The 27,597-nt window shown below is 40.7% G+C and overlaps 1 protein-coding gene across 1 annotated transcript in view; it reads left to right on the top strand.

Annotated features, from left to right (window-relative positions):
* MACROD2 (mono-ADP ribosylhydrolase 2) overlaps positions 1-27,597 on the top strand; it is a 2,026,697-nt gene that overhangs the window by 1,891,954 nt on the left and 107,146 nt on the right. The window lies entirely within an intron of this gene.

Genomic DNA, 27,597 nt, shown 5'->3' with positions numbered 1-27,597 from the left:
CCAATGGCGAGAGCCCTCAACTAGGAATCGAGACCCCCGAATTCTATTTTTATCTCCTAAGTATATGATTATATTCTTTACTTCATGTCTCTCAGTCTACTTAGGTAGCAAATTCTGTAATTCTATAAACCATGATATTCATGAAAATTGATTCTTTATGAGCTCTTTTCTTCAGGCCCAGTAAATATTTCCATTCTTATTTCAAAACACAGAATCATGGCTTTTAATGGCCAAGTGGGCCTCTGAGAACATCTAGGGCAACACTTGTTTCATAGATGAGGAAACTTTCTTTTAAAACTCCTCTGAAATTGGCTGGAGGACTCATGAAAGGTGATACTAAGTTTGCTATTAAAAAAAACAGAAAGGAAAAGATCAGTTTATCAGGGCATAGACAGTGGAACTTTTTATAGTAATTTCAAAGGTATATTTCTTTAAATGTTATAGATGTCTGTAAGTAATTCAGACTATGTGTTTAACTATTTGTCTATTTTGATTTTCTAAACCAAGGATGAAGAATGCATCACTCAGATGCATTTGCCTTTGTTGTGTTGAAAATGCAGTTTCTTATAGAACTAAAGCATTAGAGTGTTCATTTTCAATGTTGGCACCATGCCAATAGGACATTTGAGGACTTACAATGTTAGGTACTAATTTTTCAACAAAGAAAGTGTTTTGTCTTTAAGGAAAGGTATTGCTATTTGAACAGTGTTGAATTTTCACATTAGGATTTTGTGGTCGTATTTCAAAATTTCAGTTTTCTAATATAACAAAGTTGTGCTTTCCTACTATACCAGAGAGAGCCTTAAACCTGTCCACCTACACTAGAGTTTCCTGAATTCATACCACACTCTCCTAATGCCTTGCCCAAGCCTGCCTGTTCTCTCCTATCTCGTCACTCTGGAGCCTTTAGAGGCAGTCTTAGGAAATGATTTCATCTCCAGGGATCATCATGCCTGAGGAATGATACACAGAAAATCAGGGTCCTGTATTCTGCTGAGACAGAAAATGCTAGCAGAACCACTTGAATCATTTCTCAATTCTCCATCCTGAGAATTCCCCACTGTCTTCTAACAATCCTTGCTGCTGGCAGAAGGAAAGTAGATATGGGGTTTGAGAGGTAAGGGGTAGAAGGAAGGGGAGACTGGCTCTAGAATGTGGGGCAAAAGTGGAAAATTTTTGCTGAGTGCTTAGTGAACATTTGCAAACTGCCACCCTTGGTAGAAGCTCCCATTCCTTTAGTTCACCCTTGGGAGAACTGCTCATTCAGCCACTTATGGTGAATCCTAAAATACAGATTCTTGCACCTAGCCCAGCCCTCCAAATCAGAAAGCTATGTAGTAGATGCAGTGAATCTTTGGAGCACCATTTCCTTTGCCTTTTTCATCTTAATCTCAAAGTCATAATAAATTTGCAAGTATAGTAAAAAGAACCTTTTTTCCCTGAACCATTTGGGAATAAGTTGCCAGTCTAACGTCTTCTATTCCCAAACATTTCTCTGAGTATTTTCTACAAACATGGGCATTCTTCCTTCCTAAGCACAATAAAAAGATCAAAATTAAAACATGAACATTAGTATATCACTACTAATTTTCAGATCTCATTTAAGTTTCACCAGTTTTCCAATGATGTTCTTTGTAACAAAAAAATCCCATTCAAACTCACTCAGATTTCTCATTTCATTGTCGCGTCTCTTTATTCTCCAGTCTGCAACCATCTCTCAATCTTAATTTGACTTTACTGCCCTTGAAACTTTTGAAGATTGCAGGTCAGATATCTGGTCAAATGTTTCTAGTTTGGGTTGGTCTGATGTTTTCTCATGCCTGGATTCAAGTGATGCAACTTTGAGGAACTATCACAGCAGTGATACTGTGTTCTTCTCATGGCAGGCTATGAGGGGCCCATTATCTCAATTTGTCCCATTATTGACAGTATTCACTCACTTTGATTACTTAAGGTGGTGTCAGAGGCTCCTCAACTACACAGCTGCTTTTTCTTGTTCATAATCAATGAGTACCTCATGGGAAGGTACAATGAAACTATGTAAATAGCCCGTTCCTCATTAAACCTTTAATTTATTCATTTGTGAACTTATTTATATCCTCATAGACTCATGATTTCCCATTCTATTCAAAGGGTTATAATAATGCCCTAGCCATGGTACCCATCAATATTTCAAGGAGGTTTTGCTTCTTTTAGTCAAGAATTGTATTTGGAAACTAGATCTGAGTACTATGTATGTAGATCACAATTTGAGATATATTATTTAAAATAGAATGATCAGATTATCTTGATGGTTCATTGTGAGAACCAGCTCACAAGATCTGTCAATCACACCTTCCTGATGACTACATCCAATTGCCAGAATGGTTTTCTGGAACCACCTCACAAGATCAATCATGCCTTCCTGATGACTACCTCCAATTGCCAGAATGGTTTTCTTTAGACCTTCCATTATAGCTGTGGCCAAGAGAGCAAATTGTCCAACTTTGGTTAAGCCTTGCAGAGTACAGGCCAATGAGATTGGGGAGATCATGGAAATCTGTTTGGCATTTAGGAATTCGAAGTCTTAACTCAGTCCTGTTGTCAGATTTTGCCTGTCCATTATATAACACCAAATCAACTAATTAGTAAAGAGTTAATATTACATATGTAGCATGCCCTTGAATTGTGTACTTTTTCGTACTCTTGGTAAATGTTAAAATACACATGAGACAAAGGTCACATTTCTACACTGATAGCACAGTGTGCTCTGAGTGTGGACAGTCATTTTGCTAATTCTCCTCATTGGTGGTTCCGCTAGATGGATGATTTCCCTGGATTAGCCATCATAACTGCCATCTGTTCCTGTGCATAGATACAGAGATCTAAAGGGTAGAGGTCAGGAAAAATTTTAGTAAGGTCTGTGTGCTCAGTTGCCTCTGTTCATCTCTCTAGATCATTCTCCAGACTGCTTTTTGCCCAAGATCCTCCCCTAAGGGGCTGCATTGACTAGACTTCCTCACCCTCAAGCTTTCAGTTGCTTAACTAATATTCCTCAATTTTTTTTTTCATGATTACACTCCCTAAGGAGGCTTTTTAGACATTCTTTTTCTAATTGTCTCTGCCTGACCATGAAATTTTAATGCCATAAATATATTGCATATCTGTTTATGAACTGTGTCTTTTGGAGGGCACAGACCATTATAATAGCTAAAGGTTTTTTGTGTGGTTTTTTTGTTTTGTTTTGGTTTGGTTTTTTTTGCCCTGCCAAGAACAAATGTTTGCTCCCCATTGAGAAAGCATGGGCTAGACCAGTAGAAGGTGTTTAAGGCAGATTAGAGAAGACGGGGAAAACTACTAAGGACATAAAGACATTCTCTTTGACCCTTATTGTCAGTCAGAAATGACTTCACCCAAGGACACAGCACTTATGGTGTCCTTCTCCATTTCCAGCTATTGCTTGGTTTCAGCTGACCACTCCCTCTCTCTTATCAGGCCTATGAGTAGTAACAGCTCCCATCTACTTCTAGCCTTGGACATCTTTACCATCCTGGACCTATTCCCTCGACTCTACCCACATCTTTTGAAATATCCTACATTAAACTCTTTACACCCCTTTGAATGTGTCCTGCTTCCTGCTGGGACCATGACTAGGCTCTTCTAATTGGAATCCTTATCACCTCCTGTGACCTAGTCACTAAGTCAGGCAGTCTCATTTCAACTACAGTCTTTACCCTTTTCTTTTTCCTTTCTGGAGTCTTTTATTCATTACTCAGCAACAGCGTTTGTCCATCAAAATGCACCTTGGCAGTGGTGGTTTGGTTTTCTATTTTTTCCCTTCCTGTTACATTGCCACTGGTGTCGCATGGGATTTGTGTTTGGATCCTAAGCCATCTTACACCCTTGCATACTGGACATTACTCTTTCTTAGCTTCCCAAACACCTAAGTCACCCCAACAGTCAGGCTCTTGAATACTTTCTTCCCACAAATCAGTAATCTTAGATGGCAAGAGCAGACAATGGCTGTTCCAGGTGCTATGGATGTATAAAACTTGTTGGCTTAAAATAATGAGATTTATTTGGCTCACACATCTGCAAGCTTGGCAGGGCTCAGTAAGGATAGTTATCTCTGCTCTACTCAGCATCGGCTGGGGTGGCTCAGAGATTGAGAGGCTGAATTATCCAGAGCATCCCCTATTCACTTGTCTGAGCCCTGGGCTAAGAAGACTCCAACAAACAACTGGGGCTCTTTGGGCATCTCTCTAGCTTGATGTAGTCTCTCCAATGTAATTGACCAGCATGGAGGGCTTAGGGCAGTCTTACTTGTTACACATTGACTCAGAGCTCCCACCCATGTTGATTATGTCAAGAGAAAAAGCCAGATGAAATTCGTATCATCTTCTGTGACTTATCCATCAAAGTCATTGAGTGTCATTTTGACCACATTCTATTGGTTAGGATTAGCAAGTCCCACCAAGCTTAAGGGAAGAGAACTTAGACCCTATCTCTTTAAAGAGAATGTCAGTGTCACATCATGTATTTTTAAAAAGTGGAATGAGATATGTACGGGTACAGTCATTTTTGGAAAAAACAATCTGATTGCTTCCATATCATATGCATAAGTACATAATTTAATTTTTGAGACCTTGTGGAAGTCCTGTGGGGTTCAGAAGAAAATACTGGAAACTACTAATGGCAAACAGATAGGAAGATGTGAGTAAGGAGGTCTTAATACCTACTTTGTATAATAATGGGGCTCGGGATTTCTGACTGAGAACATCAAGAGTAGGTGTGGTCAAGGTAATAAGAATTCTGGATTTCTGTCTATGCATTGAGTCAAGCAAGTCTCTGATCTCTATCAAATGAAAAATTAGTGTACATGATTTTGATGGTCTCTCCCAAAACCCCTGGTTCTGTTATGCCATGATCAACTCACTTTTCTGTTTCCTGTTTAAAGTCACTTTCTCTCAAAGTTGCTGACTCCAAATTCTGTTGCTTTTGCTGAAAAGATAGTCACACTGCTGCTTATGCAGCTCCACTAAATCAAGTTTGAGCTTCAAGTCCTCAGTGGCACCAAGTGTTACTTCAAGGGTTATTCCTCCTTTGTGTATGAAAATTTGCATTTTGAATGTGTGCCATCAGAGAAGCAATGGGAAATTGGGTATTGTGCTGTGGCCAAGTCAGAGAATGTGTGTGTGTGTGTGTGTGTGTGTGTGTGTGTGTGTGTGTGTGTGTCACTGTCACCATTCTTTTTCTCTAAGAGAGAGTTTTGATGGTAGATGAGGGCATAGGACCACTAGATTCAAAAGTAGAGGATATAGAAGAATTTGGAAATAGATTAAGAAACAATTCTAGAGTTGTCAATGAAGCTCTCTTTATAAAGTATCTTCATATGCAACAGCATGCTTAGCAGGTACTTTCTGATGACAGTCACAACAGAGCCTAGAATGGCTGAAGCCCAAAAATGATGAGCACTGTGTATGAAATTGAATACATCAGTCTACGAATGTTTTTAAATCTGTAATTTAAAAAACTCCCAAGGTGTTGCCAATGTGAAAACAAGTGTGAACCACAAACAACCTACCACATGGTTTGTAGAGGCCAAGATTCTCTCATATTCAAGGATAGAAAAACCATTTAAAAATGTTTTTAGCAAACTTGTATCTGAAAAGTTTACATGATACGTAATTAGATAATTTACCAATTGCAACAGAACTAGGTCTCTCTACCCATCTCTGTGCTCTGCCTCCCTCTGTGTTGGCTCTATTTCATACTCTCACCTCTCTGGGACAAAGGTGACCACAAACTACTCTCTAATCAACCTCAGTGTAAGTGGCATACTTCTTTCTCAATAGCTCTTATGCAACATCTGAAATTTTTCCATTGTCTCTCATTGGCCAGATTCTGATCAAGTGTCTACTCTTGAACCAATCACTGTGGCCAGGGACGTGTACTCCCCTGACTAGGTCTAGGACACATGGCAACTCCGGGATGGGGAGGTGCAGGGGTGGAGCAACATGGTCAACTAAAATTAAAGCTATGGACCAAGTAGGAGCTGAGTGGTTCCCCAGAGGAAAACAGAACTATCAACAGGGAAAATAGATGGTATACCTTCTATTCTAGTACATCGTCAGTAAATACTATTTGAGCGTTGATTTCTTGTGACACGTTCTTTAAATACAGACAAGAGTTAGGAGGACATAATGTCATGGCTAATCAGATTGTTGTAATTTCATTATCAGTTCTTCTCTTTCCACTCTCACTTTATTAAAAAAGATCAAAGGAAACGTTCAGGAAAGTGTTAACATGACTTAAAAGCCCCACCTTGAAGACTGGAGGTGTGGAGAGAAGCTATAGGTAAGGTGTGTCCAGCCAGGATAAATATGAAGGATAGGCAAGCAGCGATGGCAGGTGAAGGTGAACAGTGCAAGGATATGGTGGTGTGGTGGGAGAAGTGAGAAAACACCAGGGGAGGAAACAAAAGAGAGAATGCCACCACTGCATATAGTTGCTGGGATTATCTACAGGAAACAGCCATGTGGAAAGGGATCCTGTGACTAAGAATAGGACAAATAGGAAGTAAATAGTACCATTAGCCTAAAAGAGAGTACTTTAGAAAGCAATGTGGAATTCAGCTTTTAAAATTTCCATGTTTGCTTTTCAAAACATTGTTCTGTTTTCAAGCTGTTTGACAGTGGGTCAAAGGAATGCCAGTAGTACTGTTTATAAGTGGCTTCATTTTAAATGGCAGCCCCAAGCAAAGGTGAAATTTAAACTTGTTTACATTTAGAAATTCTCTGGATTGTCTGGTAACCTCATCTTTAGAAGCCTGATGTTTACATATTGGCAGCCACAGGGAATTATTTCCCTTTGGGTTTTCAATTGCTGTTCAATTTCCTTATCTACTGCCCATTAAATTAGGAAATGTTGGACCTCATCATCTGCTTTACTTTCCAATCACTTTACCAGCAATAGTCTTCAATAACCAGTGCCTTGCAGTGTTGTTTTGCAAGCCATGGTTTCCTCAGGATGCATTTTAAAAAACAGATACCAGAAGTAATGTGAAGAGCCAATTTACAGGTTTAAGACCTAATTTTGAGATTCAGACATCATTCTTAGGAGGCTGAATCCTGAGGTTTTTCTTTTCAACTTACTCACTATACAGTGTGTTGTCTTTCCAAATATGAATTGTGGTAAGGGCAGGTTTGAAGCAGTCTAACTCCATTGATCACAAAAGTTGGTTATTGGTGAAACATGGTGAAAACATCACCTCGTTTCTACCAAAAGGTGCCTTCAGTGGAGGTTACTGGAATGCAAAGAGGATGTATGTCGGAACTGGGAATAAAAAGTAAATGAGGTTCTAAAGCAAAGGGTAGCAATGATTTGACATTGAATGCTATGCCCAGAAATTTAATTAAATTTTAATTAAAATATAAATCTGTGTAAAATTTAATTATATGACAATGAGTATTTTCACACAGTAAGGAAAGTTTTCCAAAGTCAGTTGGGAAGGCACCATGCAGTGTGTCATAATAAAAAGGACAGAGGCTACAAGGGCAGCTGGATCTGGGTTTAAATCCCAACTCTACCACTTACTGGCTCTAAGCCTCAGTTTTCTCATCTGCAAAATGGGAACAATAATTATTACTCTGCTTACTTGGCAAAAATTAGAAGACAAATGTATTATTTAAAAAACCAGTCATAATGCCTGGCATTAAAAAATATATTAGGCATTCAAAAATCGTAGCTATTTTTATTTATTGTGGGGAATAGATACCCATTTTCCCTCTTCCCGTCACAGAAAAAAAAAATCCAGAAAACAAATGGCTTTTTAAATAACCTGGTTGTAGAATTCAAACTGACTCTGCCCAGCAAAATTATGTTGAAGGCCAGAAGAGAGTTTTGCTAGTTTCCCATAAAAAGTATTGTCAAATTATTTTTTTCTTGTTCTGTGTATTTTTCCCCTAAATTCTTTTTTTATAACTTTTATTTTTGTCTATATAGAAATATTCTTGGCCCTATCTCTGTTGCTATTCCTTCAGTAAGTCTGCAATTATTTTTTTCAACAGGTGCCAGCCCAAAGAATCATAAGCCCTTATGAGCTAATGGTGAAGTTTCAGCCAAGGAAAGAAATAAAAAATAGTTTCCTGAAAATTATAACATACATAAGTTTGGAATGTACTTGTGTCTTTCTTTTTTAGTGTATAGAATACTTTGCTCTTTATGTTGAAAAACTGTCCATTATTACTGGCTGTTGGCCACTTTTTCATCTCTAGGGTAATGGATTTCTACTATAAAATTTCAACTCTGGTCAAAGCAGGCAGTGTGTTATAAAAGAAATATACTGAGCACAAATGCAGTCATAAAGTCTCATATATATTTACCTCTTCAAGTGAAAGGGCTTATAATATTTTAGGGAACCACATTTTTTAAATACTAGGCACTCAGTAAATATTTGTGGGTGGCCAAGTGAATGAATAAATGAGTAAGCAAATGAACGATGGGAATTTACCATGACTGCAAATCATTTCTCTTAAGTATACTATTTGTTTTCGTGTGTGTGTGTTTGTGTGTGTGGCAGGGGGCTGGGGGGAGTTAAATTAAGATAAATTTTGTTAAAGAGTTCTTTAGGGACTACCAGAGTAGTGGACATGGTAATAAAACATTGTTCTCCAAAGCAGAATATCGTAGTTACGGTTACAGAAAGACTATTAACCCCTTTTTCTTTTCTAGAAATGACTGCCTTGTGTGTAATTTAGGTTTTGAAATCTTCCTTTCCCTGGGCAGAGAACAGGTCCCCAAGTATCAAACCTGTGGTTATTGGAAAACAGCTTTATCTACTGCACAGAAATTTCTGTTGTCCTTATTAAAAAAGATCTTTGGGAGGTGAAGGTCATTTCAGGCCAAAGCCAAACAGCAACGAATTTGCTAGGGTGTTTTCTAAATGCCAAAAGGAGATGGATATCGGAACCTGGGAATGAGCTTAAGGCAGGTGGGGCAGGTTTAGACCTCACATGACCAGTGGTCATTTGTGTACATTACTTAATTTGAAGCCTCAATTGCCTTCTATAAAAAGTGAGGCAAGTGTAGCATACACCTTTCGGTATTTGGGGTAAAGATTAAATGGGATAACACATATACAGGCAGTGCTCGACTAACAACCACGTGTGGGACCGCGGAACGGTCCTAAGACAGTTTGGTCGTAAGTTGAGTAGCCTCTATGTACAGTTGAAATGGTGCACGCGGAGATGGCAGTGCTGCCAGAAGCTGGTCCGCACTGTCGTATGCCCAGCTGGGCAACGTTTGCGCTGCCAGACGCGGAGCAGTCGTGGCTAGCGATTGTGGTCGTAAAGTCGAATGGTTGTAAATCGATCAATACCTGTAAAGCATTTAGCATAATGCCTAAGTACTACAACTTACTATGATCTGTTTCTACTTATACTTCCAAAATCAAGTATGTGTTTTTGTTTTTCCCCTGACACTAACCAATTCTCCGAACACCAAATTGTTGTTCTACAATTTAATTCAAGCCATACACTATCCAGAGTGAGTGTCAGATGGCACAGATTAAGGACTCAGTCCCTGAAGACTCCTCCCACGTCAAGATACCCATTGCAAGGCCAGGCAACCCGTACTTCTGACAAACCGGCTATAAAGTCATAAAGTTGGGGGTTTCCATGACTCCTTCTTGGGTTTGATCATTTGCTGGAATGGGTCACAGAGCTCAGGGAAAATAATTTACGTACTATTGAGTTAAATACAAAGGATGTTGTAAAGGTTGTAAATGAACAGCCAGATGAAACAGTGCCCAGGGTGAGATGTAAGCACAGGAGTTTCTGTCCCCATGGAGTTGTGCCACCTCCTAGCCTGTCAGTGCATTCATCGACATGGCAGTTCTCCTACCCCTGTTTAGGTTGTATATGGAGGTTCCATTACATTGGCATGATTGATGGCATTATTGGCCATTGAAGATTGACTCAATCCTCAGCATTTCTCTCCTCTTCATAGGTCAGGAGTAGGGCCAAAAGCCCTAGCTCTCTAGTCACAAGGTTGGGTTCCCCAGCACTTACCCCACCCTGAAGCTATCAAGGGGCCCACCAAGAAACACCTTATTATTAAGCCTAAGCTCGGGTACGATTAAAAGTGACTTATGAAATAAACGATGCTCCTATCAGTCAGGAAATTACAAGAGTTTTAGAAGCTCTGTGCCAAGTACCAGTATGAAGACTAAATATATATTTCTTATTTATATCACAGTATTACACTAAAGCATAGGAAGTGCTCAATAAATGGAAATAGTGGGCAACCCTAACCTTTACATATTTTGATGCCAAGTGTCAAGAAGGATCATTTATGAAACTCTTCTTACACGAGATTCCATTTCCTCCTTTGTACATGTGAGAGGGCCTGATCAGGTCAGAAGAATTCACATTTCACACCATGGAGTTTTGAGTCAAAGGCACAGGGGTGAGGGGGCATAGGGCGGTAGGCTGGGATGCTTTCTGCTGGCAGTGGTGTCTCAAAGAGCCTAAGGCAGAGAAAACAGGAGATGGGTAGAAGTGGGCAGCTAGGCTAGAAGAAAAGGAAAGTAAGTATGGAGGGGAGACGGGGGGAAAAGGGAGAAGGGAGAGTGCCATAGTAAAGAGCTTAACTTGCTGAAGATCATTCTCTGTAGGCAATATTGGGGTTTCTTGGAAGGAAATCCCCCATTATGGACTTAGAAAGTAAACATCAGTTTCCGTAGAAGAGTATTAAATGCACTAAGCTGGATCATGAAGAGAGAAAATATATGAAGATTCAAAAGAGGATGCAAAAAGAAAAGGACAAAAATGTATTAAAAATTTGTTCAACTCCTGCTGGGTTCTTCACACTCACAGCTGATTAGAAGGTGGGATAAATCTGTGTAACATATTTGTGGAGCCTGCTCAGCTCCAAGTCCTCATATGCCCCCCACCCCACCACCCACCTTCCCCCACACACCCTACTTTTGGGGAGGCTGGCTCTGGGCTTTTTCTCACTGATTGTTGGCCAGAGACAGAACTCCCATGGGGCCTCTCCATAGGGGATGCATGTCCTCACGAGAAGGGAGCTGGCTTCCCTAAGAGCAAGGTGCTGGGGAGAGTACGTCCTGTCTGGAGGTGGCAGTCCTTTTACAGCCTAATCTCAAAAAGGACATCCTATCGCTTTGGCTGTATTCTGTTAATTAGAAGAGAGTCCCTAAACCCAGCATACATGCAAGAAGGAACTTAAAATCCATCTCTTGAAGAGAGGAATCTCTAACAATTTGTGGCCTATTTTTAAAACCACCATCATCCCAAACAGCTTTCTCTTTAGTTTCTTGTTCCAAGACTTCCTATATCCCGACTAAGTCTCTGCCTCTGCTTTTGAATTCTTTGAGATCTCTTCAAATATTAAATCCCACTTATTGACTTAAGTTCAGAAGTCCTTTCCAATACCATCTGAAGTCTTGGAATCAGTGAAAACATGTCAGCCATGGGCACTTTGCTGTCTTGCAGAAAGTAATGACTTTGGTGGACAGGAGGCAGTTGAAGGTTATCTTAACAGAGGATCACGCCAGTTCCTACACTGCAAGGGTAATCACCCCGCACTGAGTTCAGGTGTGCAGTTTCCTAGGCTGAGTCATCTACTGTTTCATCAGGTCTCCCTAAAACAGGGGCCAGCACACTTCGGTAAAGGACCAGATGGGAAATATTTTTGGCTTTGCGGGCCACATGTGGTCTCTGCCACATATTTTCTTCATTTTTATTACAACCCTTTGAATGTGTAAAAACCATTCTCAGCTGGCAGGCTGTACCAAGACAAGCCTGCAGGATGTAATTTGCAGACCCCTGCTCTACAATAATCAGAGAGGTGCTGGTGTCCTTGGAAATAGTTTAGATATGCTTCTCTATACCACCCAGCCATGATAAGCGTCTCCTTTCCATGTCTCTCAAATTTCCTAAAAGATCCAATTTATCTTACTTCAGACAAAGAGTTGGGAGTCCTTTTTTCAGGTTGGATACATTTTACATAGGATTTCTCTCATTCCTTCAGGGAGACAGAAACAGGTTCAAAAATTAAGTCACGAAAATGACTAATGTGGTACTGTCAGAGAAGAATTATGAACCTGCAGGGTTATGGTCTCTCAGAAAACTCATATTGCGTTTCTATCCATCATGTGAATAACAATAACCTTCTCCAACAAGCGGAGTGAAAAATGTGCAGACTGCCAGTAAGTGTTCCTTACTGCTGGCTAAAGGCTGGCACCACACTGGCTTTATATGGCAATGGGAATTTGTGTCAGAGTTGGCTTTTAATGTGGAAAATAATCCAGTCTCATCCTTTGGCTTTTATGTCTTCGCCGTTTTCTAGACTATCAGCATGACTGATGAATGACAGCGAGTGCGCCACAAAAACAAAACAAAAGCCTTTTTGTATGTGTCTTTATCAGCAACTGAAATCAAAATTCTTGGATGAGAAGTCTCAAAAATCAAAAAAACCCTGTGTTTTATTTTTACCAGGGCATTAGTAAAAAATGCATTATTTGGCCCATGAGTTGATAAAAGAAAACGTGTTAACATGTATGTGTGATTAATGCATTCATGCTAATAGAGGGACCAAATTTTAAAAAAAAAAGCTGAAGGAAGAAACTGAACATGTACATCATATTAATGTTTCATAGCCGCAGATAAGTAGTGTTGCTTTCTTATTTTACTCCCATGTCCAAACCTGTAGTACTACGAAATTGCTGACTTGAGGTGCTACATGAAAACCATGCAGAGACTTGAAAACTCTTGCAAGAGTGGGGAGTTCTATGAATAAAGAAATTATCTAAAGGATCAGTGAATCAAGTATACACCTCATTTTGTAATAAAAACTGTGGTCTCAAGTCTGTTTTACCCTCTTAAGGTTTATCTTAAAGGACTCATTATTAGCTGTAATTAAAACTGATGCAAAAAAAATTAATTAGCTTTAATAGGACAGATTTTGAAGGGTCATATTTTATTTTGGATACATGTTTCTTCCCACAATTATTTATTCTTGTAAATTATTCTGATTTAAAATTTATTAGCCAGTTACTGAGGAAACTATTTACTTGCCATTTATGTGAATGGTTCAAGTAGTAAACACATACATTTGAGTATTTATCCTAACATTTTCATGTGATCAGGAAAACTTTTGCTCTCACTTGTCATGTTTTTTATTGACATTTTATGTCACAAGACAGCATTTGTTACAATACCATTGTTTGGATGTTTCCGTAAGAAAACCTTATTACAGCCTAAATGTTAAAAACTAAGGTCATTTCGACACTTCTAGAAGCAAAAGATCTGGGTTCCGTACAACAGGGAACTTGGGTTTATCAAGTCCAAGATGATCTGACATTAGTAATGAGAACTGGGAGAACTAGAATAATTTATTCTTACAGGCAAACTGCTGAGAAGATGGAAAGTCCTGAAAACCTTTCTCAAGCTGCTGCTGTAAGGTTGTTCTCCTGTGGTCTTATCAGTAGTGCTCTATCATCCCTCCACCATCCGGCTTGTTTCTCTCTACTGCTACCTGCTACATACACTGCCTCCTCATGGGGCTCTACCTGTTTAGATAGGAAGAGGCTCTGCATATTAAACGACTGACCCTAGGACCAAAGAGAGGGATAAGGCCAATGTCCACTAGACAGACTGATTCTCATTTTCAATGAGTGCGGTCACTTGCAGAGATCTCCCTTTTCATAGATCACAAGGCTACCTGATATATTTTTTACCAAACATATTTCTGTAGAGAAAAGGCAGCTGGAACTCCTTTACAGTTATCCAAAAAGTACGCTTGATAAGGGGAAACTTCTGCATATTGACCGATTTGGCAGAAAGAACAAAGGACATGCTAGAGTATTCCTTAGTGAGGGATTCACATGTCGTTTTATGTCTATAGCATTGTACATACTGGCAACACATAATTGTGGCCTACTCTGCCACTGGGAGAGAGGAAACAGATGTTCCTATTTGTCTTTTGATGGGGCTTCTGATACTTACATTGATTTGTCTAAAATAGCATCAGCTACCCTAGAAAATGTTTTTCCTAGTCCTTGAGTTGGTCGCCTAAATGTTTCAGGTGACAATAAGAATGTGATTATCATCTCAAGGTGATCCACTGCCAGCAGGTACTACCCTGTTACAGGGAAAAGACAGACCATTGGGAAGTGAACATACAGGAAAAAAATCACATAGTATTTTACTTATTCAAAGTGAAGACTCCAGTAAGACTTTTTGGAATAGATCTAATGGAAATTTGAGGGTCAATTCAACACCAGGAGGTCTTAGTGCTCTCTGCTCCATACAGTAATTATAGAACCGTTGTTATAGGTAGGAACACTAGATAATTAGAGTGTTAGCAGTAGTCTTGGGAGACGTGACAGGTTCATTACTAAATAAAAATAATTTTCCCTAAATTGAAAATGACAGCTGATGCCTTCTAGAAGCACAGCTTGATGAGAAAGAAACCATGAGGATATTGGATACATGCGGGAAAAGAAGGAATGGCAATAGATTTGACATCACAAAATATATCCAGAAAGGAGATGAGGGAGGTTAGAGTTCTCCTTTTGCTTAGCAGGCCCTCAGGGCTCACAATAAGCTATCTTCTTATTTATGACAGAAGGAGAACAGATATTAGAAGCAGCTGTCTCAGACCATCAGTCCAAATGTAAAATCCAGACAAGATCACAAAAGGAAAAAATAAAAAGCTAACGGGGACTACAGGGAAGTAGCATAACCATATTAAAGTTGACTGTTATATCCACATTTCACTTAAGAGAAATCTTATACAAATTTTCTAGAAGTTATTCTAGAGGGATTTCTACTGGACCACTTTTTCTCTCTTCATCTATCTGACCTCATTTCTTTTGTATTAAAAGATCTCTGGGCTGGGTGCAGTGGCTCAGGCTTGTAATCCCAGCACTTTGGGAGGCCAAGGCCGGCAGATCACAAAGTCAAGAGATTGAGACCATTCTGGCCACCATGGTGAAACCCTGTCTCTACTGAAAATACAAAAACAAAAAATTAGCTGGGCATGGTGGCATGCGCCTGTAGTCCCAGCTACCCAGGAGGCTGAGGCAGGAGAATTGCTTGAACCCGGGAGGCAGAGGTTACAGTGAGCCAAGTTCGCACTCCAGCCTGGCACCTGGTGACAGCAAGACTGTCTCAAAAAAAAAAAAAAAAAAAAAAAATCTGTTGCATTTCTCATGGTCACTGTAAGCCAGCATGTCCCCCTTGTTCCCAGACTTCACAACATGCAGTTTTCCCAGGCTGTCAGCTGGGGTGGAATGCAGGGTGGCATCAAAGCATCGTGACTGACAGCTTGCCTTTAGCAGGCAAATAATGGGGGCTCAAATCCTACTTCTGCTCCCTGCTAGCTATTTGGAGAATTGCTGAGACTAGAACATTTCTCCACCTATACAATAGAATATTCATTATATCTGTGTCATTAAGTTGTTAGGGACGTTCTTCAGGATAATTCAGAGCTTTTACAGTAGAAGCTGGCACCATTCCTCATCCTCCACACTCTGTCCAGCCACTCACCAAAGCCAGTTCAATCTCTCCGATATCTTTTCAGTCCATCCTGTTCTCTCCTTCCTCGCCTGCTGCCTCTTCATCTCAGGCTTCTGCCTTCTCTTATCTGGGGTATTTCAATCAATTTTAAGTGGGTCTTTCATACTATGATGTATTCCTAGCCGACAAAACAGCCAGGTGAGAAAGAACCCGCCATGGCTCCCGACTGCCCGCTGTAGACATGCCTTACTCCCAGCCAAGAGCACAAAGCCCTTACTAATGTGACCGAATTCTTCGCCTGGCTTCAGTCCTCCCCCTCCCTTTGTTATCATCTCCAGCTGTACTAAATTACTGCGACTCCCCAGATATACACGCTCCCTCTCACCTCTGGGGCTTCTTCCCCACCCAGTGGAACATTCCCTCTCCCCTCAACTCATCATACTCCATTGGCACGAATATTTCCCACTTAGATCCATCTTGAAGCACCTGTGATCAGCACGCCTGCCCCACAGGCCCCTCCTAAGCCTTCGTGCTCTTTACCTGGATCATCTTTCCCTCTCTCCCCTTTTACCTCATTCATTCCTACTAATTTTGCTTTACAAGTACCTCAGGCTTATCAGCTCAAATGCCACTTCCACAGGGGAGCCCTCTTCCATACCGTTGTTAGAAGCCCTCTTAGCAACCTACATTTCCCTTCATTAGTACTTCTCATGATTGGGGATACTATATTTGTGTAATTATCTGGTTTTAAAATCTGAGAGCAGGTTTCCCCAAGCACATCCTAAGGCCAACAGCTGATCTGGGGAGTGATTCCTAGGAAGTGCCAGTAGAGAGGTGATGAAGTGAGATAGAGAAGGGAAGAAACAGGTGTGTGAACAAGTAGATTATCCTGCAGACAGCTGAGACTCATCCTGCGGGAGGACTCTGGGAACCAGTTTGGATGTGCCTCAAAGGAGTCCCACTTCACAGGCATGGATACCAGAAAGGGGTGTTAGTTCACCCCCTCCTGTCCATCATTGGTTGAGGTCTGCTTCCAGAATATTAACTCCCCACCTCAGTATTGGCAGGACAAGCATCCTGCTGAGACCAGAAAAAGCCCTTAGGCCGCTTGTGGACACAGGAATCAGAGATGCCAGGGAGAACGGCGGGGCTTTGACAGCTTCAGCTACAATATCAACCTGTCCCCCTGGTCCCAGCTCCACAGCTCCTTTCCCCACTAGTTACCTCTAGAGCAGCACTGTCCAGCAGAAATATGCCAGGAGTTACAAACATATATGTCCCTTTACATTTTCAGAAGCCACATTTTTTTAAAAAGGTGCTATTAATTTTAATGCTTTATTTTACTTAACCCAATAGATCAAAATAGTATCATCTCAACATACCACCAATATGAACATTGTTAATTAGATGTTTTACGTTTTTTCATGCTATATTCAGAATCTGACATGGAGGTAACATTTACAGCCCATCTCAATTTGGACCTGCCTCGTAGTCCGGGGAGTGCCTGTAGCCGCGTGTGGCTAGTGGCTATCACAGTGGGCAGTGGTCTCTGGGAGAGACAATGTGCTCAACAAATGCTCAATGACCGAAGTCTCAGCTGGGCAGTGCCTCCCCTGAGCAAATTTCACTGAGTCCCCCACCCCGCCCCAGGACTGGACTTAGGTGCTTAAGAGCACCTGCTGCCCTCCCTACTTCCTCCAGCCCCGTGTTAGCTGCACCTAACTGGGGCTTGTGTTCACTCTTCTGTCTCCCTAGCATGCTCCTGGAGGGGATGGGTCCCCCACCTTGTTCATTGCTGTGTCTTCAGCACCCAGCACAATGTCCAGAACAGAGGAAGCTTCCCCAAAGTTCTGCTCAATGATGAATGCATTTTAAGATAAGGTGATTAAACTATCATCTTCAGTTAACTTTTAGTGAAAAGGAAAATTCTATACCTCGATTTTATGAAAAGTCTATTTTTGTCTAACACATATTAGTATAGTCTTAGGGATTATTCAGTTCATGGCTACAGAGATTCAGAACTTGGACAATGAACAATACAATAATAAAGTGGGCTTTTCATAGCCATATGTAATTAACAAAAATCAATGCATACTTCCTACTGTTACTTATTAATAATCTAGAGCCCAGACCAATTGTATTAGTCTGTTTTCACACTGCTGATAAAGACATACCCAAGGCCGAGTGCAGTGGCTCACGCCTGTAATCCCAGCATTTTGGGAGGCCGAGGCAGGCGGATCTCGCCGTCAGGACTTTGAGACCAGCCTGACCAACATGGTGAAACCTTGTCTCTACTAAAAATACAAAAATTAGCCCAGCATGGTGGCAAATGCCTGTACTCCCAGCTACTCAGGAGACTGAGGCAGGAGAATCGCTTCAACCCAGGAAGTGGAGGTTGCGGTGAGCCGAGATCACGCCATTGCACTCAAACCTGTGAGACAGAGCAAGACTCCGTCTCAAAAAAAAAAAAAAAAAAAAAAAAAGACATACCCGAAACTGGGAACAAAAAAAGGTTTAACTGGACTTACAGTTCCACTTGGCTGGGGAGGCCTCAGACTCATGGCAGAAGGTGTAAGACTCTTCGTACATGGCGGTGGTAAGAGAAAATGAGGAAGCTACAAAAGCAGAAACACCTGATAAACCCATCCGATCTGGTGAGACTTATTCGCTATCACGAGAACAGCACGGGAAAGACTGCCCCCAGGATTCAATTACCTTCCCCTGGGTCCCTCCCACAACCCCTGGGAATTCTGGGAGATGCAATTCAAGTTGAGATTCAGGTGGAGGCACAGCCAAACCACATCACCAATCATTCTCAAAGAATGGGGCCCACACTCTTAGCAGCATCACCGGGAATTCATTGAAATCCAGGGCTCAGGCCCTGCCCCATCTCCACTGAACCAGAACCCAGCTGTTTGTGTTTTAATGAGCCCTCCAAAGCCTCTGATGCACAGTGAATTTTGAGGACCAGCACTCCAGATAGAGTAATTTCCAAGTTACTCTCTTAGAAGGAAAGCAGATCTTAGACAACACCCCAACAGCTTCCTGTGCCTAAAATTCCACACACACACACAAATTTGGTCTTTCTGCCTAAAGGTGTGTGGTTTCTCTACTTGCAAAATAATTTCATATGAAATAAAGAGAATATGTTGAAATATATTCCGGTTCAATGTCAAACAGCTATTAGCAAAACATTTGGCTAAACAAAGTCATTACTGGAAATCTGTAATTTTTAAAGAGAGATAAAATACATGTAGACGTGTATTCATACTTGTTTTTATACTTGTCAGTCAGCTTTGGGGTAGTTGTTGAATATTATCATCTATGGGATCATTTTGAGGGCAAAAGCACATTTTTTAGAAAAAGTTCATAGAATCATGGGAAACCCATGTATTGGTTTCATCCTGGACTTCAAAATTCCAAATCATCATCTTAAGAGTTTTATTTTTACTACTGTACTTAAATAGCATGTCTCAACATGGAAGGAACAAGTATTTTAAAAGAAGAAAGCGGTAGAAATACAAAATTGGTTTTTGCTTCCCACAATATTATGGGGCTGTCCACAACCTCTGACATGTGTGTATTGAATTATATTTCGGAGAGGAAATAAATTAGTCTATTCAGACAGCAGAAGACTTTCCCTTTGGGAGTTGCCTCAGACAGACACTTACACTCACACATTTATGTCTTCAATCAGTGACTTCCGGAAGAGCCATTTGGACAATGCCAAGTGAAGAATTGAAGCACTTACTCATTTCATCCACCAAAAATACCCAACATTTGCCCATATCTACATATAGGAAACAACATTTTATATATTTTTCTGGATAATCATTTCTAGCCTCAGTTTCACTTTATGCAGGCAGATACATCACATGAAACCTTTCCATTCCTCTGTCTTTTGTCAATTCCTAAAGGGAAAGGCTTTTGTCTTCTGAATACCCTAATTTATTCTCTCTCCAGCATCTTGAACTTCGTAGGTACTCAACAAACACTAATTGATGAGAAAGCTATAGAACAGCTTTTGAATTTATTCATGGGATGATTATTCTATTTAAAGAACATCTTTATATATTTTCCATTCTTCAGCAAAAAAAGAAAATGTTTTATCTTGCCAGTTCTGTATTTAACATCTGCACAGAGCACAGTGTGTGCCTGTTTTAAACAAATGTGTACGCACACTGGTTATCTAGATTCAGGAATGTAAATGACAATACAGAGAAATGTAGTTTTTAGAAGAAAATTTAACCTTAGGGTTTAATAGAAAAATGCAGTTGCTGTTTTATCAGAGAGAGAGAGAGAGAAAGGGAGAGAACAAGGAAATCCCATTGTAATACTATTATGCTAACTTCATTTTGGCCATTATTTTCCCAGTTATGGAGTAGATACCAGGTTTTGTGCATATCTGAGAATTGGCACAATTTATTGTCAATTCACAAGCATAGATCAATTAGTGGAATAACTGTGTCAGTATAAGTTGATTTCTAACCTCAGTTGTACCATGAAGTCATTGGAAGACATTGGGAATGTTACTTAATTCTCATTTGTTAGTTACTTTTAAGAAACAGCCACATAAATATATTTCTTATTATCATTCCTTAATAGTTATTGATTGTGTACAGGATGCTTTATACTTCTGCAAGGCACTGCAACTTCTCCAGGGAAGCCCACGTTAATGAATAGTGTTTATAAAGTACTTGGAAATCCTCAGATTAAAACCTAACGGTATCAGAGTAAAAGTATTTGTATTAACATGCCATATGGAAGAACCATATGTTATCTATTAAGAGGGTAAGTGTGGTATTGAAAATCGCTCTCTGGTGCATTGCTTTGTGCTATTTTTATACCAAGATATGCCACGGCAAGTTTTGGTATGCCTGGGTCATACCTTCAATGTTGAAATGCTACAAAATTCAATCCTTCCATGGGAATTTGTCCAGCTCCTTACTGAGCACTTGACTCTCTGCTTACCATCATGCAAAACACATGGAAACCCACAGTCCCATGCATTTCCACTCTTTGAACACGTTACACTGAAGTCCCCCTTAACAGACACAAAGGCTTAGAAAATTACAGGTTCCATTTTTCCTCTTCTACATGGACAATGCTGTTTTGAGACACATTTATAGAGATAGGGCTGACACAGTTGTCTTGTGTATCCTAATGGTTGAAGACTAACCCATGAGTCTTGCACCCCCTGTTAATGGGGCGTGGATGCAGTACTATGTGAGTTTATTTTGGGTAGAACTGGCAGCCAGGGGAGCACTGCCCAGCATGTTCCCAAACTGGCCACACATGCCACACCACCTTCCTGGAACGCTCTAAGTCATTAGTCTAGAGAACTATATTGTAACGAGTTCCATGTAAAATCTGCCCCCACCTGGGGAAGCGATTCCTTCTCTTAGCTGATTGTTCTAGTAAGGAGACAAATGGCAATGGGTGTGTTATCACCAGCTCCTGAGATCTTATGTCGGGGTCACCATCCTTGAAAAACTCTGTTCTAAATGACATGTGGACCTCATGCTTCATAAGTAATCAAAAGATCTTGGAACAGAAGATAATTTACCTCTTTTTCCTGATTAATTTGTGAACTATCCAGGCAAGGCCAGGTATGGCAAGAGCATATTTCATTAACTGGAAAATATTGATTGAACACCTGCCAGGTACTTAGGAAACATTGGTAAACAAAGCAGACAAAGATCCTTGCCTCGGTGGAGCTTACCTTCAAGGAGGGGCAGTGGTACATAAGTAATGAACATGATACCCACCTAGAGGAAATGATATATTAGAAGATGATGGACAATTGAAAAATGAAAGAGAAAAAGTTGATGGGGATAAGAAGGATGGAGTGTGTGGCGCTGGGGAGATGATACAATTTTAAATGGAAGGTTCAGCACAGATCTCATTGAAAGGGAACATTTAAGCAGTAACTTAAAGGGGCTGGAGAGAAAGTGCTCCAGGCAGAGGGATCAGGCAATGCAAAGGCCTGGGGAGAGGAGACCCCAGTGTGCTAGAGGAACAGCACAGAGGCCAGCAGGGCTGCAGCGACTGAGCAAGCAGGAGACTAGGAGAGAATGAATGGAGGCAGAGAAATAACAAGGGTCTCCATCATGCAGGGTCTTGCTGCCATCAGTGCATTCAAGCAGAGAAGTGGTATGAGCTGCCTCACACTTTAAAACAAACCAGCTTCTAGGCTGAGAAGAGGTGTTGAGAACAAGAACTGAAGCAACAAAACACATTGGGAAGCCATTGCCACCACCCAGGAGAGAGGGGGTGGAGAATGGCCCCAGCTAGCACTGGTGAAAACAGAGGGATCTGTTAATACCTGTCCTCCCTACACTTTACCATTTGATTTTTTAGTTGAGATCAAAGACGCATGAAATGTTTACACAAATCCACAATTTAATGACATTCAAGCAGAAGCTGAGATCGATATAATACTTCATCTGCATAGGGAACTAAAATATGATTCAAGGAAAAAAATAATTACTGCTTTGGGGGAAAATGAAGTTTCCTTCTTAATCCCTTGGCATATGTTTATGGAGCCCTTAACAGATAAGGCACTTATCTGGGTGCTAGGTGCCAAGGACACCAGAGAAACAAGGGACATCTCTCTGCAGAGGGCTTATGGCTTAGCTCTTGCAGGTGAGCAGAGGTCTCAGGAATCTGCAGGGCAAGAAAGAGAGACTCCAGGATTTGGCATGATGTGGACCTGAGCTTAAGTCTCAGCTCTGCCACAAACTGTGTGACTTCTGGGAAGTGACTCTGATCTCTCACAACCTTGATTTCTTCATCTGCAAAAATGAAGATAAAGTTGAATAGGATGGTTGCGGCGTTCATGGTGATGTGTGTGAGGGGCATGATTGCATGAGCGTGTAAAGGCCTGGTGCAAAGGAGACACCTCTAGGAAGCGGCAGCTATGACTCCTGCTAGGTGGAGACTACTCACCTTTTTATCTGCACTAAACGATGCACATGAGGCTTTTCACTAAAATAATGAGGCAGCCAATGCAAAAACTTTTCTAAGAGTAAGTATGCTATTAAAATAGATCAATCAGCTAATGACACCTCCAGAACAAAATCTGTAAAGATTTGGAACTAACCTTCCCTCCTTCCATTCCTTCCTTCTTTCCTTTCTTCCTAAAGCCATTAAGCAGGGCTGAGAAAAGTAGGTGTTTGCATTGGAGGGAGGATAGTGGTGAGGGGGCACAGCATTTGGACAGGGTCAGGAGTGCTTCTGTGTCCCAGGCTCATGTGAACTAAAGAGACACAAAAACTGAATGCTGTATGGTCCTAGATTGCTATTAGGATATTCTTGAAAAATTGGCAAAACACTAAGGTGATTTGTAGCTCAGACAGAAGGAATGTCATTTATGTTAATCTTCTGATCTTGATGGTTGTATTGTGGTTATGAAAAAGAATGTCCTTATTTGTGGAAAATACATACTAAAGTAGTCAAGGCTAATGGGCATGATTAGGAAGTGATTATGTCTACAACTTACTCTCAAATCGTTCAGGGTAAAAAAAAAAATTCTTGCCCGGTTCTTGCAACTTTCTGTTGCTTATAATGATTCCAGAATAAAAATACCTTTAGTATTAATCACAAAAGTTTAGAGTTGTAGCATTGCACTCACCTGATATGAGTGCCAGAGGGGTTTTATTCTCAATATTTGTTGTGTTCAATGTTAATTTAATTAACCCAGATGAGATTATCATTTCCCACATTTTTGCTGCATCATAATTTAAGTATCTTACCCAGACAACAGATAGTTGCATTTCCAAGTAGGAAGTAGTGAGCTCCAACATCAGCTAAAACTGGATTGAGACTGTCTCCTGCTGCCATCACATGCCAGCTGTGGAATCTTAACACCCCTGTGTCTCAGTTGTCTCATCCATGAAATGCATCTAGTAATACCTACCTCATGCAGTTGTTATGAGAATGAAGTTTGATAACCTTTGCAAAGCATTTAGACACTGAGTGGAACATATGCAATATTCAATAAGTGTTAGCTGGCATTAACTAATATTATTCTGTCACTCACATAGCTCTGTAGTTAAACATAAACATCATTCTATTGATGACAGTGCAGACTCTCCAAGAGCATTCCTCTGTTATGTCAGCTAATTTTACTTTTCAAATATGCACCTTCTAGAGAATTTTGGAATGTATGAGATGAAAATTAGATGGGGAAATACAAAATTAAAGACTGGATTTTTTATGAGTGGTTTTTTGTCTGTTCTTGTTTTTGTTTGTTTGTTTGTTTGTTTGTTTGTTTTTGAGACAGAGTCTCACTCTGTTGCTCAGGCTGGGAGTGCAATGGCATGATCTTGGCTCACTGTAATGTCTGACTCTCAGGTTCAAGCAATTCTCCTGCCTCAGCCTCCTGAGTAGCTAGGATTACAGGTGTGCACCACCACACCCAGCTAATTTTTGTATTTTTAATAGAGACAAGGTTTCACCAAGTTGACCAGGCTAGTTTCGAACTCCTGACCTCATGATCTGCCTGCCTGCCTCAGCCTTCCAAAGTGCTGGAATTATAGACATGAGTCACCATGCCCAGCTGAGTGCTGATTTTTTTTGTAACTTAACTTCAAGCCTTCCTGAGCTGAGAAAAATAAACATACCTATGTATTAATCAGCTATTGCCATAATAATGCTGTGCAATAAATCACCCCAAAATGCAGTTACCTACAACAGAAGTATTTATTCTCATGCTCATAGGTTTTTAAGATCTCTGTGGTTCAGCTGATATAGGCTGGGCTCAGCGGGGTGGTTCTACTGCAAGCTGTGAGTTGCCTGGGCTTGATTCCAGGTGGTGACTTGGGTTCAAGCTTTGCTCCATGTATCCCTCATCCTCCTTAAGCCAGGAGCTACAGGGACATCTTCTTGTCATGGCAAATGTCAAGAACACAAGCAACAAATCCATTTATGCAGCACATGTAAACCCTTTACTTGCATTCTCTCCACTAGCATTTCATTAGCTAAATCAAGTCCCAAGGTCAAGCCCAAAATTAATGGGATTGAAACATTCTCTGCTCACAGTGGGAGGACACTGATATATATATAATCTTATTATAAGGGACTGAAGAATTGGGACCAATAATCTAATCTGCAAAGGGCTGGTTTTGAATTGTCTATAGTCTATGTCCAGAAATCTGTAGATCTTTAGAAGAAAAGACAACAGCATGCCAGCAGAAAGTACACATTAGATCGTTTCCCCAGTATAGGTGTGGATTTATTCAGACTTATTCTCCTTTGTCTTCCTATCACCACGTAGAGTTCACAAAAGGGACTACAAATATCAGGGTAGCAATCCGTGATCATGTTGTTGACATTTTGCCCTTGCAGAATTCTCCCATGTAGGAGAATCTAAACGTGGATTGCTTTCTTAGCATAGTCACTTTTCAGCAGGAGCCTTTTACTTTATTTCTATAAAATTTCTGAAATGTTCTTGCAAACAGTACATGCTCGATAAATATTGGTTGAAAGAGTAGGAGGTAGAGTACTAATATGGGAGAAATTAGAAGGACACAACCAGTAGAATTCTCACAGATTACTGTGCTTTTTCAGCATGGGAAAGTAAAGCGTTATATCACATTCAACATGAACCCTATGGAAATTTATTATCTGAAGTAAATATGTGATCTTAAAGATACATTAACTAAGAAAATGTAGCTTGTGTGACATTATTTAAGCTAACAAAATAGCCTCACACTTCCCTATATTTCTTCATCTTTATTGCAACCCTTTTAAAATCCCTTCTAAAAACCTCAAGTTTACGTAACCCTCTGCTTAACTGTTTATTGTTTATGTTTCCTGTGAAGATAGCTAGACAGACAAGGCTGCTAAAAAGAAAGCTTGTCCTTATCAAAAACTTATGGGTACTGTGTTAATGCACCTTGCTTTTTCTACCAGTGGAAGCCCTGTTTCACTAAGAACTCACCTATTTGCAGCATTTATAATGGACGGAAAGTTCTAAGCCAGCCAAAATGTCCTTCTAACAGAATGAAATGAATGCTAATCTAATTGGCCAAGAATGCATATGCTGGGCTTGGGCAAAAAGCCTTCTACATTGGTTCCCCCTGCTGGATTTGAGGATGCACTGTCTTGGAAATTGATGAAAGCAATATACCTGGACCTTTTTATCTGAGGGCATGTCACTGGAATGGCAAATCCAGCATTCTTCTAGAAAGCATTCACTCTGCAATAAACGTGCCAAGCGTTTCTTGGGTTTGCTTCCCAAGGGCAGAAAGACTGCAAATAGAAAATTATGCCGCTGAGACTCAAAGTAGAAAACAAAAGCATACCACTCAGATGTCTGTCCTAGGGAGTGGGATGGCCCACAAGGAAACTAAGGGTAAAAACCCAGAAGCAATGGATTAGGTAAACTGCCAGACTGGTTGTTACTATTAGAAAGCTGCATTTCAGGATCTGACCATGAATTTCCTTTTTATGCATTACAACTATTAGAATCAATTCCTCACATTTCTGTAATTTAATTGCTGTTTTTCTTTCCCTTCTTATCTTCCTCTCTTCATAAGAAATCTCCCTACCCCTACTCTGTAGAACATGTGGTAACCAGACTCATTTTAAAGGAAGCCTGTCACCTGCAGACTTCAGGGCTATTGTGAAATTGTTAAAAGGTCGGTCTGTTGAGGGAGACAGAGAAGCTGGCAGATTTTTCCTGCTTGACTCTGAGTCCATTTGGTGACTCTGAGTCCAAAGGGACAGATATTGGCTAAGTTTTTTGCACATGCTCCTACACCAACTTGGGCTTGTTAAGACAGCAAGAATAGCAGAAGTGACTATTTCCTGCCTAGAGCAAAGGCCAATGCTGTTTTCTTCATGGAGAACCAGAACAGGGAAAATGTCAGATAATCGTGTGGTACTTATAAATATGCCATTTAGAACACTGAATTTAAGTGGCATACAGAGCCACCCCAGGGTCTCATATTCAGGCCAGGTGTGGTGTGTTATGCCTGTAATCCCAGCACTTTGGGAGGCTGAGGTGGGAGGATTGCTTGAGGCCAGGAGTTCAAGACCAGCCTAGGCAACAAAGCAAGATCCTGTCTCTCCAAAAAAATAAAAAATTAGTCAGGCTTGGTGGCATGTGCCTTGTAGGCCTAGCTACTTAGGAGGCTGAGGTGGGAAGATTGCTTGAGTCCAGGAGTTCAAGGCTGCAGTGAGCTATGAACATGCCACTGCACTCCAGCCTGGACAACATTCTGAGTCTATTAAAAAAAAAAAAAAAAAGTAGTAGTTATATTGTGTCCACCATCACAAATGACACAGGGCTAAGCCAACACAGAGGATCCTGTACATATATTTATTTATTGACTACATTCTTCGCCAACCTCAGAATGTCATTCTTTTTTCCTTTTCTGTCCTTCTATTATAAACCTTTTTTTCCCCATTTAGATCAAATCTAAATGTTTCCCCATCTGAAACTTTCTTTAATAGGTCATTTTCCAGAGCTGCAGGTAAAATGCTTCCCCACCACTTCTGAGGTTCTTGCTTCAGCTCTACTACTGGTGGCCTCCTCTTGGGAGGATTCTTTTGCCTTGGAATTAAGAGTTGGTAGTAGGAGGAGATGGCAGGTCAAAGCACTCAAGCGAAACAACATTATGTGATTCGGGCCTACTTATGGGTCAGGAATTTTTAAAGGGCTCAGCTGGTTGTCTCTTCTGCTCCCGTGACACTGGCTGAGGTCATCGCTCAGCTGCATTTGCTTAGCAGCTGGCTGGGTGGAAAGGTTCAAGAAGGCTTGGCTCATAAGTCTGGCCCTTCATTCTCCCCACACATCCCTTCTCTCTCTTTCTGTGTGGCTCCCTCTATTTGGAAGGCCAGTCTCAGCTTCTTTGCAGCATGGGGGCTGGCTTCCAAGAGGGAGAAAGTGGAAGCTGCCAGTTCTCAGAGGGTGGCTTAGAAGTCCCAGAATATCACTTCCACCATATTCCATTGGTCTAAAGAAGTTTCACGGCCAGGCGGGACTTAAAGAGAAGGGGTGGACTCCACTCCTTCAGAGACAAAGTATTTGTTTAAACCCCATGAGTATAGGTTGCTAACTTCTGCT

The sequence above is a fragment of the Saimiri boliviensis genome, chromosome 9, assembly GCF_048565385.1.
Source record: "Saimiri boliviensis isolate mSaiBol1 chromosome 9, mSaiBol1.pri, whole genome shotgun sequence".
Taxonomy (NCBI): domain Eukaryota; kingdom Metazoa; phylum Chordata; class Mammalia; order Primates; family Cebidae; genus Saimiri; species Saimiri boliviensis.
This window is presented reverse-complemented; position numbering and strand designations above follow the sequence as displayed.